This window comes from Narcine bancroftii, chromosome 6 (assembly GCF_036971445.1).
Source record: "Narcine bancroftii isolate sNarBan1 chromosome 6, sNarBan1.hap1, whole genome shotgun sequence".
In the NCBI taxonomy this organism is placed as follows: domain Eukaryota; kingdom Metazoa; phylum Chordata; class Chondrichthyes; order Torpediniformes; family Narcinidae; genus Narcine; species Narcine bancroftii.
Window position 1 is genome coordinate 20,012,661 of NC_091474.1, and position 17,688 is coordinate 20,030,348.

At 42.5% G+C, this 17,688-nt stretch overlaps 1 long non-coding RNA gene across 1 annotated transcript; it reads right to left on the minus strand.

The window, feature by feature from the left end:
• Positions 1-6,867: 6,867 nt before the first annotated feature.
• Positions 6,868-13,567, minus strand: LOC138737445 (uncharacterized). Its single transcript, XR_011340927.1, has 4 exons — positions 13,166-13,567; positions 11,608-11,690; positions 11,444-11,522; positions 6,868-6,997 (listed from the first exon to the last, which is right to left on the minus strand). It is a non-coding gene; the product is annotated as an uncharacterized lncRNA (long non-coding RNA).
• Between the last annotated feature and the right edge of the window lie 4,121 nt (positions 13,568-17,688).

Here is a 17,688-nt window from a genome sequence, read left to right on the forward strand (position 1 = left end):
CTTATGTCATGGGTTCATTGAGTGGCACAGCACAGAAACAAGCTTCTCAGCCTAAAATTTCCACATTGCTCACTCAGTAGCCATCAACTCATCTCATTAACTGGCATTTGGCCCAAAGCCTTATACCAATTTAATATTGGGTGTGGATAAATGTTTGAATTTATCTTTGGGTACCACATTGAACATGGCAAAGAGTGATCACAGTCAGGGGCAACTGATTTTCTCCAGCTTCACATTGCACCCTTCTGTCTACTCCAACGTTGTGCAGTGTACATCCCGCCCCCAGCAGCCAGTATGGAGAAAGAACATTCAGTCCATGAAGATAATAATCATAAAATGCTTCTGCTGCTAATAAGGTCAAAGAAGTTCATATTTGTTTATAAAAGTTTGGACAAAAGGAGATTAAGCATGAAAGACTGATAATCCTTTGAGCACAGAACGGGGCCAGCCACAGGGGCCAGCCTACTTCTATGCACATAGTGTCTCGGGTTTATTTATAAGCACCATGAGTTTTTTTTATTGAATTAACAGTTCTTTCTTAATAGTAAACTCGTGTAACACTTTGAAAAATCATAAGGAAAGCATTGTGCCTTTACACCCAAAGCCAGGAATACAAGTGCAGCACATGTACCCCTGACCTGGCTCATTCAACCTTATTAAAGGGCATATTCTATAGATTTGCCAACCAGTTTCTCCCTCTCTACAAAGCAAATGAGTTTGCTGGCGATGACAAGAGGAGGATAAAGCTATTCTACCTCTGAAGACTATTTGATCAATCAATTAGAATTGTGTCTTATCTCCATTTTTACACTTTAGATCTATAAATGGAATTACTTTTCCAAACTAATAATAAAATAATAATAATAACAATTACAGCACGGAAACAGGCCATTAGGCCCTTCTAGTCCGCACCGAACCAAACACCCCTTTCTAATCCCACCTCCCTGCACAATGCCCATAACCCTCCATCTTCCTCTCATCCATATACCTGTCCAACCTTTTCTTAAATAATACAATTGACTCCGCCGCCACTATTTCTCCCGGAAGATCATTCCACACAGCTACCACTCTCTGAGTAAAGAAGTTCCCCCTCATGTTACCTCTAAACCTCTGCCCCTTAATTCTTAACTCATGTCCTCTTGTTTTAATCTTTCCTCCTCTTAACGGAAATAGTCTATCCACATCCACTCTGTCTATCCCTTTCATAATCTTAAATACTTCTATCAAATCCCCTCTCAACCTTCTACGCTCCAAAGAATAAAGACCCAATCTGTCCAATCTCTCCCCATACTCCAGATGCTTAAACCCAGGCAACATTCTGGTAAACCTTCTCTGCACTCTCTCCACTCTGTTTATATCCTTCCTATAATTAGGCGACCAGAACTGCACACAGAACTCCAAATTAGGCCGCACCAACGTCTTATACAATCTCAACATCACCTCCCAACTCCTATATTCCATGCAACTAAGTTCTATCGTTCTCAACATTCATAATATTGTCAATATTTTTAATTAATTTTTGTGCCTGCTTTAGCAATTACCATACATGGAACTCTAAATCTTAACCCTCCACTTGGGGTCTCTCCCTAATTAGGAAGTATTTAATCTTTGAGTTCAAAAGCAGTAAACTCCACCTGTGTGGGTTCCCTCCAGGTACTCCCATTTCCTCCCACCCTCCAAAAACGTACTGGGGTTGTAGGTCAATTGGGTGGCACAGGCTCGTGGGCTGGAAGGACCTGTTACCATGCTGTATGTTTATATTTAAAAATATATTCATCTCCAATTGTTTCTTTACTCACTTAAATCTACTGATATCACTTCAGAGATAGGTGCTTCAAGCAACCACACAGTTACACTAATCCTGCTCTCATCCCATTTTATTTTTCCCCACATTCCCACAGTTTCTAACACTCACATACACTCTGGGGACAATTTACAGTGGCAATTAATGTACATGCCAACCTGAACATCTTTTGGATATGGGTGGAAACTGAAGCACCCAGAAAAAGACCATGTGATAAAACCATAAGACATAGGAGCAGAAAAAGGCTATTCACCCCATCGAGTCTGTGCTGCCATTCAATCATGAGCTGATCCATTTTCCCACTCACCACCCACCCCCCCCCCCCCACCTCCCAGCCCGGCCTTCTCCCCATAACCATTGATGTCCTGTCTATTCAAGAACCTATTTAATCTTTTTGCCTCCTCAACCGCCTGAGGTAACAAATTCCACAGATACACCACCCTCTAGCTGAAGAAAGTCATCTGCATCTCTGTTCTAAGTAGTGAAGTTGTGCCCTCTTGCCCTAGACTCTCCCACCATGGGAAACAACCTTTCTTCATCTACTCTGTCCATGACTTCCAACATTTGAAACGTTTCAATGAGATCCCCCTTCATTCCAATGGGTACAGGCCAAGGAAGAATGTGCAGCTCCACACAGACAAACTGAAGGTCAGGATTGAGGTATGAAGCAGAAGCTCTGCTCAATGTACCACAGTTCAGCACTTTGTTTTACCCCCTTCCATCCCCTCCAGCCTTTTATTTCCACTGCTCACTCTAAACTAAAGTCAAAAACATCAATATCCTTGAGTGTAAATCCCTCACACCACCAGGTTCAGGAACAGCTATTACCCTTCCACCATCAGACTCCTTAATGACAAACTCAGAGTCTAATTTAAGGGCTCTTACCTGTGCACTTTATTGAATATCTTTTTGTTCTCTTTGTATTGTAGTCAGTTTGTTTACATTTGTTATCTGTTTACAATTCTTTTATTTGTTTATGTTTACGCTGTGTATATTTTTTTCACTACCAGCTAGTGGTAAATCTGCTGTCCAAAGAAATCTCAGGATTGTATGTGATGTCATGTATGTACTCTGACAATAAATCTGAAATTGGAAAATCTGAAAAAAAAAGCAGATTAATCTCTCTATTTCTTCTTCCAAAATAGTGAATGGTTGATGATCCAGTATAAGCTCATTGGGGACACCTGTGGCTCCTACCATTTAGGGTATGTATTCATTCTTCTTAATTTTCATCTCCTATATTCTAACTCAGTGGTTCTCAGCCTTTTTCTTTCCACTCACATACCACTTTAAGTATTCTCTATGCCATCGGTGCTCTGTGATTAGTAAGGGATTGCTTAAGGTGGGGTATGTGAGTGGGAAGAGAAGGTTGAAAATCGCTGCTCTGGACCAAATTGTTACTGAAATATTTTGCTTGAGAAAAATTGTAATTGGCCCATTTCCTTTGGTGTTATGAAACCGTGCATATCGGGAGTCAATTAGGCATGATTAAAACTTTTTCTTTCCACCCACATACCACCCTAAGCAATCCCTTACTAATCTCAGAGCATCTATGGCATAGGGATTACTTAAAGTGGTTTGTGAATGGAAGGAAAAAGGTTGAGAACCACTGTCCTAATTTCTCATCTAAGACTATTGGTTATCCCCAATGTTATATTGCTCTAAGTTTTATTAACAATTATTTATGGCCTCTTGAAGTCCACATAAATAACATTCATTGTTGCCTTTTTTAGTTTTGAAGAAATGGGACTTGTTTGGCATAATCACCTTCACAAAATTATAAATTTGTAGGGCTTTACGAAAAGAATGGAAGATGACATAAACTCAAGGAGCAGAATACCCCTCCGTTTCTCTCTCCACCTAGCCTAGACTTCTCCCCCCCGCCCCCCACCACCTATCATCTCCAACCCTCTCCAGCCCCCCTTCCCCCTTTTGTTCGGACATCTCTCATGTTCCCCCACACCTTGATGAAGGGCTCAAGCCTGAAACGTTGATGATATATCTTTACCTTTGCAACATAAAGGCACTCTTTGACTGGCTGAGTTTCTCCAGCACTTCTGTGTTTTTTCACTTAACCATGGTCAACAGAATCCTGTGTTTTGTGCAAATACTTTGGTACAAAATTCATAATGACTCTGTTTCATGAGCTTTGGTAAAAACATGCAAACACATACAGTATATAGCGATAGAACACATATTTACAAGTGATTTATATGCAGTACATTTAAAAAAATATATAGTTGAGTCTTGGAAGAATTGTATGAGCATTTCATCAGTCATGCATCAGTCTCACTGCCTGTGAGAAGAAACTGTTTCTCAGCCTGATGGTTCTAGCTCTGATGCCTTTGTATCTCTTTCCTGATGGAAGATGCTGCGTGTGGGGTGGTAGCCCTCTTAAGACAATAATCCCAGAATATCATAGCAATGGGGGTGGGGGGAGGGGAATGGAAACACCAGCGACCCTCTTTCCTACTCTTATGGTCCTATGGATTGAATTACGATTCAATGCTCTACATTGAATCATAGGTCATTGTGATGTAGCTGGCCAGGATACTCATGTTGACAGGATGGTGGCTGGTAGCCTTGCCCACTTCAGTCTTATCAGGAAGTGCAGTCACTGTTGTCCCTTCCTGACAAATGAGGAGATGTGTGTCCAGGATAGACCACTACTCAAGTGGCCTCCAAGAAACTTGGTGCTCTCTACCCTCTCCACTACAGAGTTATTGATGAGTGGTGGAAGATAGTCGTTCCTGTTCCTCCTGAAGTCCACAATCATCTCCTTAGTCTTGTGTATATTGAGACTCAATTACTTGTGGGAAATGGCAATTTTCCAGTTGTTTTGGATGCAGAGTACTTGACATGAAATAAGAACTTCTTTCTCCTTCTACAGATGCTGCCTGACCTACTGAGCATTTCTAGACTTTTCTGTTTTTATTTGAGGTTTGGAAATTATTGGGTTATCAGTGAGAAACTCTCCCCTTCACTATTTCTCCCAGCAACCGAAACCAGGAGATTGCTCCTTGTAGTCGCTTAATGGCCTTTACCCAAATATCCAGATCTGGACACAATACCAGCAATTCCAATCCATTGTCCCTCTGCCAGAACTCCAGAAATCATGCGGTGTGTGAAGGAAGTGTTAAGGGAGGTGCCAGGGTAGGTTTGGAACAATAACTGCTCAACAAAAAGGCAGGCATAGCTGGGGCTCATGTGAATGTCCATGACTACGCCTTTGATTTATAGAAAGTGAGAGGAATGGCAAAAAAACAGCTTGGGGAATGGTGCCAGAGTAGGTTTGGAACAAGAATTTCTTCAAATGGCCAATAAAACACCAAGGATTGAACAGGTCTGTAGTTTAACAATGCAAGTTGAATTATGCAATTGATGGGGAGAAATCAATATGAATGTAAATTGAGTTTCTGTTTCATAATGAGGTGTGTGAATGTCTTCCCTTCGAGGGGTGGAAATCTTTGAAACTCTTTGCTCCAAGTGGCCATGGATGCTGAGCTCTGAAGAATGCCCAAAACTAAAGGAAACAATTCTGGACTTGGGCTCTGGAAATCAGGCAGGAAAATAAGGCTTAGCTGAGATCAGTCAAGATGTTTTTGATAGCTTCAAGGGCATTTGGTTTAGTCCTGCCCCTTTTAAAATATGAATATTTTATAGACAGCACCAGATTCAAACCTAGATGTGTGTGTGTGTGTGTGTGTGTGTGTATGTATATATGCGTGCGTGCATATATGTGTACTTCACATAAATCATCAGATCCTGAAATGTCTTAAGGCATTTCTCCACTGATCGAACATACTCATTCTTGAACAAGCCAAATCCAGCAAGGTTCTTCTGCTGGTAGACCTCAATTAATCTGGTTTTCACATTCCAACTTCCTGTCAAATATTTCCAGAACCAGGACTTCTGTGTCCCTTTCAGAGCATTACAGTGCTCACTCCCACTCCCAACTAAGCCCTCTCCCTCAGAGTCATTATAGTGTGCAGTTACAATGTGGCTGCTGTGGGGAACATGCTTTTACTGGCTGATTTTCTGCCCTGTGTTCTGCACAGTCAAGTGTCAACAGCTATGCTAAACTATTCAAGGGCCCATTGTTACCTGCCCTGGTTTCATATAAATTTAAGTTTTAAATTTAAACATACGGCATGGTTACAGGCTCTCCAGCCATGAGTCTGTACCGCCCAAATGCCCCAATTAACCTACGTTTTGAAAGGTGGGAAGAAACCAGCGCATTTGGAGGAAACCCACACATACACAGGGAGATCATGCACACTCCTTACGGATAGCACCGGATTCAAACCCAGATTGCTGGCACTGTAATAACAGCTACATTAACCATAACACTCAAAGGTTACTCTCTGTGTGAAAACTGTTTCAAGCTTGTTTTTGACTATTGTTTGAGGGACGTTAAATGTGAGGCAAATGCAAGAATGGCTCATTGCTCCAAAAACAATTGGAACCCAACACAGAAGAGCATTCCTTCCATTTCCCTATTGCTCTGCCTTCCATCTTCCTCTCAAGAGTGACCTTGAACCAGAAGTGTCTCAAAGACAGAAAACAAAATGTAACCAAGAGGGATTTCAGTCCATAATCTCGATTCTGTTTGTCTAACATTCCAGCAAACTCAGCCATCGTCACCGCCACACATTCATCTTGGCAGCTCCCCAACACTGTGCACTATTTTTCTCTTTGTTATCCACAGATTTTACAAATTAATTCTCCAAAAATGACAGTAGTTTTAGGAAATCCAGACAGGATAAAATGTAAACGGTCTTTTTATTTTTCCTTCTGTTACTTATCCAGCACGCAAGAGCAGGCCATAAAGTATGATGTGGTTGATGCCTTTATTTAGTTGAACGCTGGCTTTTATTTAGGTTAGCAAAAGAGATTAAAGCCTGATATTTATATCCGCTCCTGTCTTGCACATAAATAAACAATTTCCAAATGAACAATTATATCTATAAGAGGTTAAGGTCAAATAATATAATTGATCAAATAAATTACTGTTATTTAATCTTCTTCTTGTAAGCAAAGAGGTTTATTGTGATATGACTGGGGGCATGTGTAATTTCAGCAACATTTACTGGAGTCTTACTTGTTGCTTGCCATCCAGATGATTTCTCAGTCGGAGCTGGTCAGTGCTGCTGTGTTTTAAATGTTCATAAAAAATCTGCAGATGCTGGAAATCTGAAATAAAACCAGAAAATACTGTCAGCATTCAGCAAGTCGGGCGGCATGGGCGGAAACAGAAGTGGTTAGCATTTCTGAAATGGGTCACTGTCCTGATAAAATTCAAGCGGCTCAGCTCCATAAGACCTGCGAATACATGAACAGGTCAGAGGCAAAATAAGAAAGGACATCGGCGATTTTTCTTCCTGAACACTTTTGGGTGTATTTTAGAGATTTTGGGCTAATGATCAGGAAAATCACCTTAATTCTTTTACCTGCTGTAAATATATATATATATACAACCTATTTTGTGATTTCCTGTCATATTTTAAGTCTACTTTTAGCATACAAAACCGTGAAGTGCAACATGTCACTGTAAATTTATTTTCTGCGTTTACTCATGAACTACTCTTGGTGCCTGCCACATTGACCACCGCCAGTGGGCTGATAACGCCTCAAACCGTGCATCTTGGCGCCTAACAGTTTGGCGGGCAGCAACCTCCTTTGAAGAAGACCGCAGAGCCCACCTCACTGACAAAAGGCAAAGGAGGAAAAACCCAACACCCAACCCCAACCAACCAATTTTCCCTTGCAACCGCTGCAATCGTGTCTGCTTGTCCCGCATCGGACTTGTCAGCCACAAACGAGCCTGCAGCTGACGTGGACTTTTTACCCCCTCCATAAATCTTCGTCCGCGAAGCCAAGCCAAAGACTTCCCTGTTGATCTTGGTGCAGTCAGCGATGAACATGGTGAAAGGTTCCACCAGGACATTGTGACCATAGCAAAGCAATATTAGGCCAAACAGAATCCATCAATGCTGGCCGACTATGGTTGGGCACTGACACGAGAGGCATCAGATGTTGAGTACGAATGAGAATCAGCGGCAAAACATTTTTTAAGTCAGTTGAACTAACACAATGTGTCTGCTTCATTATGTGTTTAAACATGCTAAATTCAATAAAAGTTCATTTAATGTTTCTCAAACTTCTGACGTGATAGAGCAAATCTGAAATTATCATTTTTGTTCATCTTGAAGTTGTCCATCATCATCCCTCATTGTTTTTCAGGAAGCAAACCTTTTTTGGGGGGGGGGGGGGTGGAAATGTTGTCCAATGTAATCTGTGCAGACTCATCTCCTAACTTATCAAGATCTCGCCTTGATGAAGGGTACAAGCCCAAAATGTTGTTTGTGTATCTTTATCTTTACTATATAAAGAACGCTGTTTGCCCTGCTGAGTTTCTCCAGCATTGTTCTTTTACTTGTGTCTGCAGACTTTCCTGTTTTATTTTTATACCAAGATCTTTCCATCAGGTGCAAGGCACAAGTAAGGAATGTGATGGAACACTCTCCATTTTCCTGGATGAGTGCATTTCTAACAATGCTCGAGAAACTCAGCAGTATCAAGGGCAAAGCAGTTTGCTTCACTGACCAGCTATCAATTACCCTAAGCAATTCTTCTCTCCACCAGTGTTAGAGTGCCTGTAGTGTGTACCATCCACGTACTACGTTGCACCCAGGTCACTCTCACCTTAGAGCTTTTATGCTGCAGCACGTGTGTAGCCTTCCTGGGTCCAGGTATGATCAGTGGGGCAAAGGTGCAGGGGAATCGACCCATTAAATCGCCAACCCAGCAATTTAAGGGGGATCCCACCCCAGCAATGACCCGGTAAGTGACATGGCACACACTCAGGGGAACTATCGGTAAGTCTCCCCCACTCCCCCCCACCCCACCATGCGACCACTCTCCTCTCCCCCCACGGCAGCAACTTCTCTCCTCTCCCCCCTGCGGCACCGACCCCTTTCCTCTTCCCCCCCCCCCCCCCCCGTGGCAGTTGATCATGGCACCCTGCCCCCGCGACATTGACCTCTCTCCCTCATGGCAGTAACCTCATTCCCCCCCAACCGTGGCTCCCCCCCCCCACTTCATGGCAGCAACCTCTTTCTCCCCTCTTCACCCCGGGCCCCGCCACAGTGACCCCTCTCTCCCGTTTGCGACAGGCATTTGACCAAGGGGTTTCCTTGTGATTCCAGCGCGCAAGCGCTGACATCACAGGAGTAAACGGGTCAGCCATTTTGCTGTTCAAGCTGCCAGTAGACACATCCTGGATAATTTAAACTGGGTTCCCTGACTATCTCCAAAGTAGGGCAGGGACCTGGTTAACTTTGGATGACACTGACTGGGTCAGTCCCTTTCAAGCTGCCTTGTGAGTGGGGCGCTAACCGGGCCAACCCCATTTTAAAAGGCACCTTGAAAGCACCTATTGATTTCCAAAATACAATCACTTCCATTAACAAGGACAATGAGAACATCATTCCCTTCGCCTCCAAGTAACACACCCATCGTTGCCCCTTTAAGGAACAAACAGTCTGCTGGAGGAGCTCAGCAGGTTGAGCAGCATCAGTGGGACATCAAGAATGGTCAGTCTTTCAAGCTGGAATCCTTCATCAAGACTGAGAGTGCAGAAGGGAGATAGTCAGTATAATGTGGAGAGGGTGAGGTGAGTTGGGCAGGTGCTTGTAGGGAAATGGGGAACCAGGGAGGGGGTGAAAGATGACGGCAGAGGTATTTTATTCACAGGCAGCGGAATGTTGTTTAAGCGCCAGTAGTTGGGACCAAGGTTTGAATCTGGCACTGTCTATGAGAAGTTTGTACATTCTCCCTGTGTCATTGTGGGTTTCCTCCAGCTGTTCCGGTTTCCTGTCATCCTTTAAAACATTCTGGGGGTTGGCCAATTGGGTGCAATTAGGTAGCATGAACTTGTGAGCCGGAAGGGCCTGTAACCATACTATGTCTAATAAAAGGAAGAGAAAGGCAAGAGAAACAAGAAGGTTTGCTGGAGGAAGGTGGGGTGGGGTGTGTGATGTGGGGAAATAATATCTATAGACACAGGCTGCTGGAACTGGATAAGAAGGCAACAATAGTTGTGTACTCAGGGCTGGGTGGGAAAGGGGACAGAAATATGGGAGAAGAAGAATGGAAGTTGCTGGGAAGAAGAGCGGTGACTCATTACCTGAAATTGGAAAATTCATTGTTCATAACATTGGGCAGTAGAGTTCCCAGGTGGAGTATGAAATGTTGTTCCTCTGGCTTATGTTGGGCCTCACTCCGGCAGTGGAGAAGGCCAGTTTTTTTCTTTGAAATTTTATTGACAACACAGATGAACCCATTTCCAATTATTGGAACCCGCGCTGCCCAATTGCAGCCAATTATCCCACAGCCCCCTACATTTCTGGAGGGTGGGAAGAAACCAGACCACCCAGGGGAAAACCCATGCTTAGCATGAGGAGAACGTGCAAATTCCTGATAGTCAGTGGCAGGTTGGAACCCAGGTCACTGGTTTTGTCATAGCATTGCACTAACCTCGATACTAATCTTGCTGCCATCGATGAACAGGTCGCCATTGTGGGAATGGGAAGGTGAGTAGAAATAACATGCTACATAGAGAGTTCAAAACAGGCATATATACAGAGGTCTGTTGCTGGTCTAAATCCTACTTCTTTGCCTTTAGGAAGCCAGTTTACCATCTCAAGGGAAATTAAGAATGGGCAATAAATGTTGACCTTTCCAGTAACACTCAAATCAGCAAATGAAGAAAAGAAATAATTATTTTCTTGTATGACATCAATAGGCAACTGCAGAAGAGTTGCAGGATAATTAAAGTTGAGAGTTTGACAGCTTGGTGACATCCAGCCTGGGTAAACATGTTCCCTCAATCCCTCCCGAAGTTCAAGTTCAGAGTTTGCAATGCGATCACAGAGTATATTTTATGATATCTGCAGTTCAACAAGTCCTTGCTGCCTCATTTGCTTCACTGTGAGGCATGGATTCTAATGTTCCATAAAAAATATGGTTCAGAATATCCTGCAATGCGGGCAAGAGTTTGGATTTTGAAGAGCCAGACCTTTGACCAAATTATGTGTCGATCCGTCTTGTTATTCCTAAAGTCAACAGTTAAACTTCAGTAGGACACAGAGTGTCTACTGATAAATAAACAGGCAGGAGATGGTGAACTCACTGCCCATTGAAGCAGTGGAGGCGACCTCAGTAAATATATTTAAGACAAGGTTGGATAGATTTCTATGTAATAAGGGAATTAAGGCATATGGGGAAAAGGCAGGTAGATGAAGATGAGCCATAATCACATTGAAGAGTGGAGCAGACTTGTCAGGCCGATGGCCTACTCCTGCTCCCATTTCTCATGTTTCATATGGTGGAATATAGAGAACATGCCGGCAGATGGGATCAATTTGAATTGGCATTATGGCTAGACAAACATTGTGGGCTGAAGTTCCTGCAATGTACTCTTTTACATGCTATGTTCTCATGAAAGTAGTATGTGGCCAGCAACCTCTGATCGAAAAAGAGAAGGAGGGAGTAGAAGTCTCTCTGCAATGCTCCAGAAGAGTCGATGTGAAGCAACGTGACTGAAATCTCTTTCGTCCAACCTGATTCCTATTGTACCTGCACACACTGAAGCTTGAGCCCTTCACCACAGGAGTGGGCACAAATCCAACAACGAGAAACCATGGATGTTTGAAATCTGAAATAAAAATGAAAGATGCTGGAAATAACTTGACAGGTCAGGAAGCATCCATGAAGTGAAAAACACATTTAACATTTCATACCGTCCATCTTTCACCTCACAGCATGGACTGGGATAGAGTCATCAGTAGATATTTCTTCAGGTGTATTTGCAGAAAGTTTCTGTCTTTAAAATAAATACAGAAGATGCTATTAGCTCCTTCAGGATTGTAGTGGTATCTTTGTCATCAAACCAAAAATCTGTCAAAAATTCTCATGACATCTTGATGAGTTATATACTACTTTGGTGAGAGAGAGAGAGTGTCTGTGTGTGATTGCAAAGAAACATTTTCTTTTACCAATGGGGAGTAAAATTAAGGTGAAATGGATTCCGAGCATAGAAGATGTCCCCCACACGTTGGAGAGCACAGAGCTTTGCCATGTGGCTTTAATTTTGATAATTTTTCCAGAAAGTACCTATGAGCCAATAAAACAGACAATGCATCAACAGTTTACACAAAACAGTCGTAAAAATGTCACTCATGTCAAAAGCAGCATGAAAGCTGGCTTGGCAGCAAAGCCCATAAACACAGATCATATTTCACTTTTAATCGCGTGTGCTGTGCCAGAGTGAATGTTCTGTTATATATAGACACACAGATAAAAAAGGATGTGTGCATAATCATCGAGATAATGATGATAAAAGGATGCAGCCTTTGGTGCTGATGGAAGGACCGTAACCTGCACATTACTGATAATGGAGATTGGCACATGCTTCTCCACAAGATCCTCGAGGTCAGAGATCTTATTTTCTTGTTGAGAAATTAGTTGTTACTGCTCCTCATGAAGAGTGTTGTGCTTTTGTTTAAGTGTTACTTCCCCCAACTATTTTTATTCAGGCACTGCCAGCAATTTCCATACCTTGGAGAAGGGTTCTGGCCTGAAACGTCGGTAATGTATCTTTACTTCGTGTGAACTCTGCGAGACCTGCTGAGTTCCTCTGTGCTTTTTTACTACAATCGCAGCGTCTGCAGACTTTCATGGTTTACTCCGACAACTGCCCGATTGCCAAGACGTCAGGACTGTACCTCTCTCTTAGTATCCTCCTTTCACATCCATGCACTTTTCGGCAATCTTTAGGCTCCATTTAGGTCACCTTTCATTTTTATCATAATAGCAAATCCTGGCATTTATCAGCCTTACGCACCACTATAAAAAAAGCAAGGTTTGACCAAGCAATGCTAAGCCTTCACCTCGTTTAATGAACTAAGTTCAGAAGAATAAAGGACATGCATTTTAGCATGCCATGATTTGAATTGTTCTAAAGGACAATTACTGCCAATAGTTAATTTTTAATGTACCGATCGCCTTGTAATGTAGTAAACAAAGCAGCCAATTTGCACTCAGCAAGACCCCGGAGGTTGATAAATAGTGGTTAGGACATCAATGCGAACTTACCCACTCCCTGCCATGAAGTCAGTGGATAGCTAAACTACTGGCTTAACCTGCTGTCTGAAAGATCAGAATTATGCTAGTATTTCTGTTTTCCTCTGTTGAATTAGTCTAGATTTCTGGACTGGAAGTCCCTCAATGTCCTGAGTTGAACAACAAATTGTCTATTTTTACTGATGTGGACCTCCCTTCACTGCCTCCAACACTCACCCCTCTCATTCTTTGTGAGGCAAGAAGGGTGACGTCAAAGCCTCAAGTTTGGGTTCGCTGCTGAACAGGGCAGGAGGCTGTGTGGTTATGGGGGTATGGTGGGGCACAGGAAGTGGTGGCAGCCTCCGAGGTGGAACGGAATTCATGGACACTTGACATCTCTGAAATGTCTCCCTTTTGCTTCTCTTTTTCTGTTTCAACTGGTGCTGGACAAGTAGTGCCCCTTTGTGTGCCTTTACAGGGCACACAAAGGAAAAAGATCATTGTTTATTTCTTGCACATGAATCTTGATTCCCCAGAGTGTTCTTTGATATTCCAAAGCTAATGGCTGGAGACTAATCCTTGAGCAATCTGAAAGAACGAGGTGGCCCCTGCCTGTTACAACTGGCACAAAGCAGTCTTTATTTTTCAAAGCAGATTACTTGTGCCAGATGCACCAGGAAAATGTTATTGCATGTTGTGAAGTGTAGGCCAGTCACTGTGACACCACAACGCAAACAGGAGCTGGATATGCACGCAATGTTATGATCATTCGTTTGTGAACTGGCCCAGTGTCTGTGCTGGCTGGGGACTGATGACTTGAAGTGACATTCAGGGAGTCCCAAGGCACAGAAATTAACTCTTGCCTTCAAGTTGTTGTTAAAACTGTTGATGATACCAGTCACCCAAGAGTAAAGGTGATTTTTTAGTTGAGCTTTTCACTTTTAGAATTAGACCTTAAATCACTTCTTTTTGCCTTCCCATTTACCAAGCACAGCCTTTCAGGAGAAATCTTAAACCAATGGTTTTCAACTTTTTTCCTCCACTCACATTCCAGCTTAATGATCCCTTACTAACCACAGAGCATCTCTGGGATATGATGGGATTACTTAAGGTGTTAGTGGTTAAAAAAAAAGGTTGAGAAACACTGTAACGACAAGAACTTTGCGCTCAATGTCAGCAAAACCAAGGAAGTGATGGTGGTCTCCAGGAGGAACAGAACCCAGTTCTCATCGAGGACTCAGTAGTGAAGAGGGTCAAGAACTTTAAATTCCTTGGTGTCCACATTTCCGAGGATCTGTCCTAAAGCCACCACGTTGATGCAAACACAAAGAAGGGTCACCAGCAACTACACTTTGTGAGGTGCCTGAGGAGATTTGGTATGTCACCAAAGGATTTCCAGCATGAGGTGTGGTAGGAGTGATTTTTAGGTCAACCCTCTTGCTCAAGTAGTTTAGCCCTCTTGTATGTCACTGAAGAAAGTCAGTTCCTGTGACTTCACTGAGTGTTTAATGTGTAGGGATTAACATCCAATGAACTTACTTAAACCACTGATCCAAATCTGACTTCTCATTCCCACATCATCAAGAATTTTTGTACAGACTATTCCAAGGGAAAGCCTTTTCCCACTGAGACAGGAAAAAGATGGTCATATCAGAGTTGACAAAAGAGGTGACTGCTAGTTAAGAGGAAGAAAGAAACATAGAGAAAATTCAGGAAGCAAAAGATAGGAAGGGCTCGTGTGAATAATATGGTAGCCAAGAAGGAACTTAGGAAATAACTTAGGAGGACTAGAAGGGGGGGATGAGAAAGCTTTGGCAAGGAGGTGCGTGAAGAACAGAAGGTAGGGTCATTTGAGGATAAAGGATGCAACATGTGCCTGGAGATGAAGGAAATCCTAATTGAATGCCTTGCTTCAGCATTCACCAGAGACAGGGAACTTGGTCAATGTGAGGACAGTATGGAACAAGCTTATTTGCTGGAGCATGTTGAGCTCAAGAAAGATGAAATGCTGTATCTTCTTAAAAACAATGGGATTGATAAGTCCATAGGATGTGACAGGATATGCACCAGGTTACTACAGGAAATGAAGGAAAAGATTGCTGGGGCATTGGTGACGATCTCCCTGGCTGCAGAGGAGGTACCAGAGGATTGTTGTCCCCTTGCTTATAAAAAGTGATAGATAGAATCCTGGGAGTTATAGACCAGTAAATCTTGCATCAATGATGGGCAGACTATTGGAGAGAATTCTTAGGGACAGGATTTCCATGCATTTAGAGAAATATAGTCGTCTTGGGGGTAGTCAGAATGGCTTTGTGAGAGGGATGTTTGCGTTTCATGAGTCTAATTGAGTTCTATAATTTGATAACTTCTTGGGCATTTCAAACTTAATCTAATTACTCTCCAAAGAGAACAACTTGTGTATTAAGATCATAAAACCAGAAGACATTGGAGTGGAATTAGGCCATTCAGCTCATTGAATCCACTCTGCCATTGTATCTTGGCTGGTTTGCTGTCCTTTCCAACACCATTCTGCTGCCTTGACCCTGTAACCCTCAAGTCTCTTCCTAATCAAGATCCTATCTACCCCTGTATACCCAATGACTTGGCCGCCACGGACAAATGTGGCAACAAATTCCTTAGATTCATCACCCTCTGTGTGAAGAAATTCCTCCTCATCTCTGTTCTAAAGGGACATGTTTGTATTCTGAGGCTATGCCCTCTGGTCCTCGACTCCTCCCGCCATGTGAAACACACTCTCCACATCAAATCTATCCATGCCCTTCAGTTTTCAAATTGCAATGTTCTCAGTGTCTACATTGTCACTTTACTTCCCAGGACAATTACAAAACAGATTTTATTGCTTCTCTCTCCTTCGCAAAATGATCCTGAATTGATTCCTATGCTTTTTTTCTGATCTTATCCATAGTGAACTGGTGTACATGTTTGATTGGCTCAAGCATACTTCACAGAATTCACTCTGATGCAATAGCATGACTCTGCAAAGATTTTCTAAAGCATTCTTACCAAGAATAAAATGTGCTCTGCTGCTTGGTCTGCCTTTTGCCAGACATGGGCATTGCTGGAAAGGGTACCAAAGCATTGAGAAGGTGATGGTGATCTGCTGCCTTGAAGTATGGATGTCTGTGTGGTGATGGTGCAATGAGAGATATGCTTCCAGAATGTTGTCCCCGAAACAGCGATGGAACATTTCCAACTCAGTGTGATGTGTGAGAAAAATTGACGAATGTTGAATGAGCCACAGTCTGTTAAATTGGATTTATCCCAAAATTGCACCAAACTTTGGTGTTCTGCAACAACAAAGGCAACTTAAACTGAACTTTCCAAATAATCAAACTGGCACTTTACAGTGAGTTAAATTTGGCAAGAAATAGGCTGGCATCTGTGTGAACAACTGGGGCTTCAGAAATACACAGAATACAGATCACCTTCCTTACTCCGGTCTCCCTTCCTAATCAGATTGGAAGAAAACCATTGGTGGCTTTTATTCTTTATCTGTAACATCATTATAAAATATCTGGCACAGGTTTTGGAGTGATGGTTCTTTAGTAGAAATTTAACCTTTTGGAAAAGTGAACTGGGCACTTCCTGTCACTGTTTCCTCTCTCACAGGGGAATGACTTCCTCTTGCGTTTTGTGCCCATACTGCAATGTGCTTGCAGATCTTGGATGGAAAAGTCATAACCTTTAATCTTTGATTTTTACTCACAGTGAACAGGCAAAGCTTGACACCTAAAGTTAGGACTTCTGGATTTATTAAAGGGACATCATTTATACTTTCACTGATTCCCCCACATTGATACGCTTTTGCAGGCAGTCGTGTCGAAAGATGCTGCAGAATCTGCACAAGATCACGTGATCTGCAGCTCTGATAATTGCATCTCTAATGGCGTATCTATGGTGTGGGCCCAGTTCCTAACACCATTGTTGGATAAGTATAAATCCACCAGCCTCTCCATTCTGTCTCCTATACTGAATTCCCTTTCCCTTCCTCACCCTTCAGCCCCCTGTATTCAATTTTCTGCTCTCCTTTCCATTATCATTGTTCCATTTTACTTCACCTCCAAGACAGCCCCTGAGTCTGCTAGAGGGAGAACTTATCCATGATACTGATCCATTTTGCAGCATGTAATGCTCTGATGGAACACCAACCATGAACTTCACCAATCTGTAAACGTGTTGATTAGCTTCCAACATTCCTTCATGAGATAAAACCAGAAGAACAATTTATTGAAGCCAGGTTCAACAACTTAATGATGTTTGATTTGTATGTAGAGCAAGACGTCACACCCTCTTACTACACCAAATATGGGTGAAATCTAATTTTTAAGCATCTCTGTGATGCCATGAATCCAATTGAAGCTAGCTAGTGCAATGCTTCCTTTAATGTACTAGTAAAGACAAACCATCTAAAGAGATTGGAAGTAAATATCTAGAAACATTTAAAGATGGACGCCATTAGAGCTCAGGCGACCTGGGTTCAAATCCAGCATTGCCTGTAAGGAGTTGTATGTTCTTCCCATGACTTGCGTAGGAAAGAGGCATTTTACTCAATGAGGTGAGACAATTGTCATGTGGTATGAGACTTAGGAGCAGAATTAGGCCATTCAGCCCATCGTGTCCGCTCTGCCATTCAAATAGTGGCTGATGTATTTTTCCTCTCAACCTAATCCTGCTGCCTTCTCTCAATGACCTTTGACAACCTCACTAATCTATATAGTATATATAAGCAGTCTCTTCAA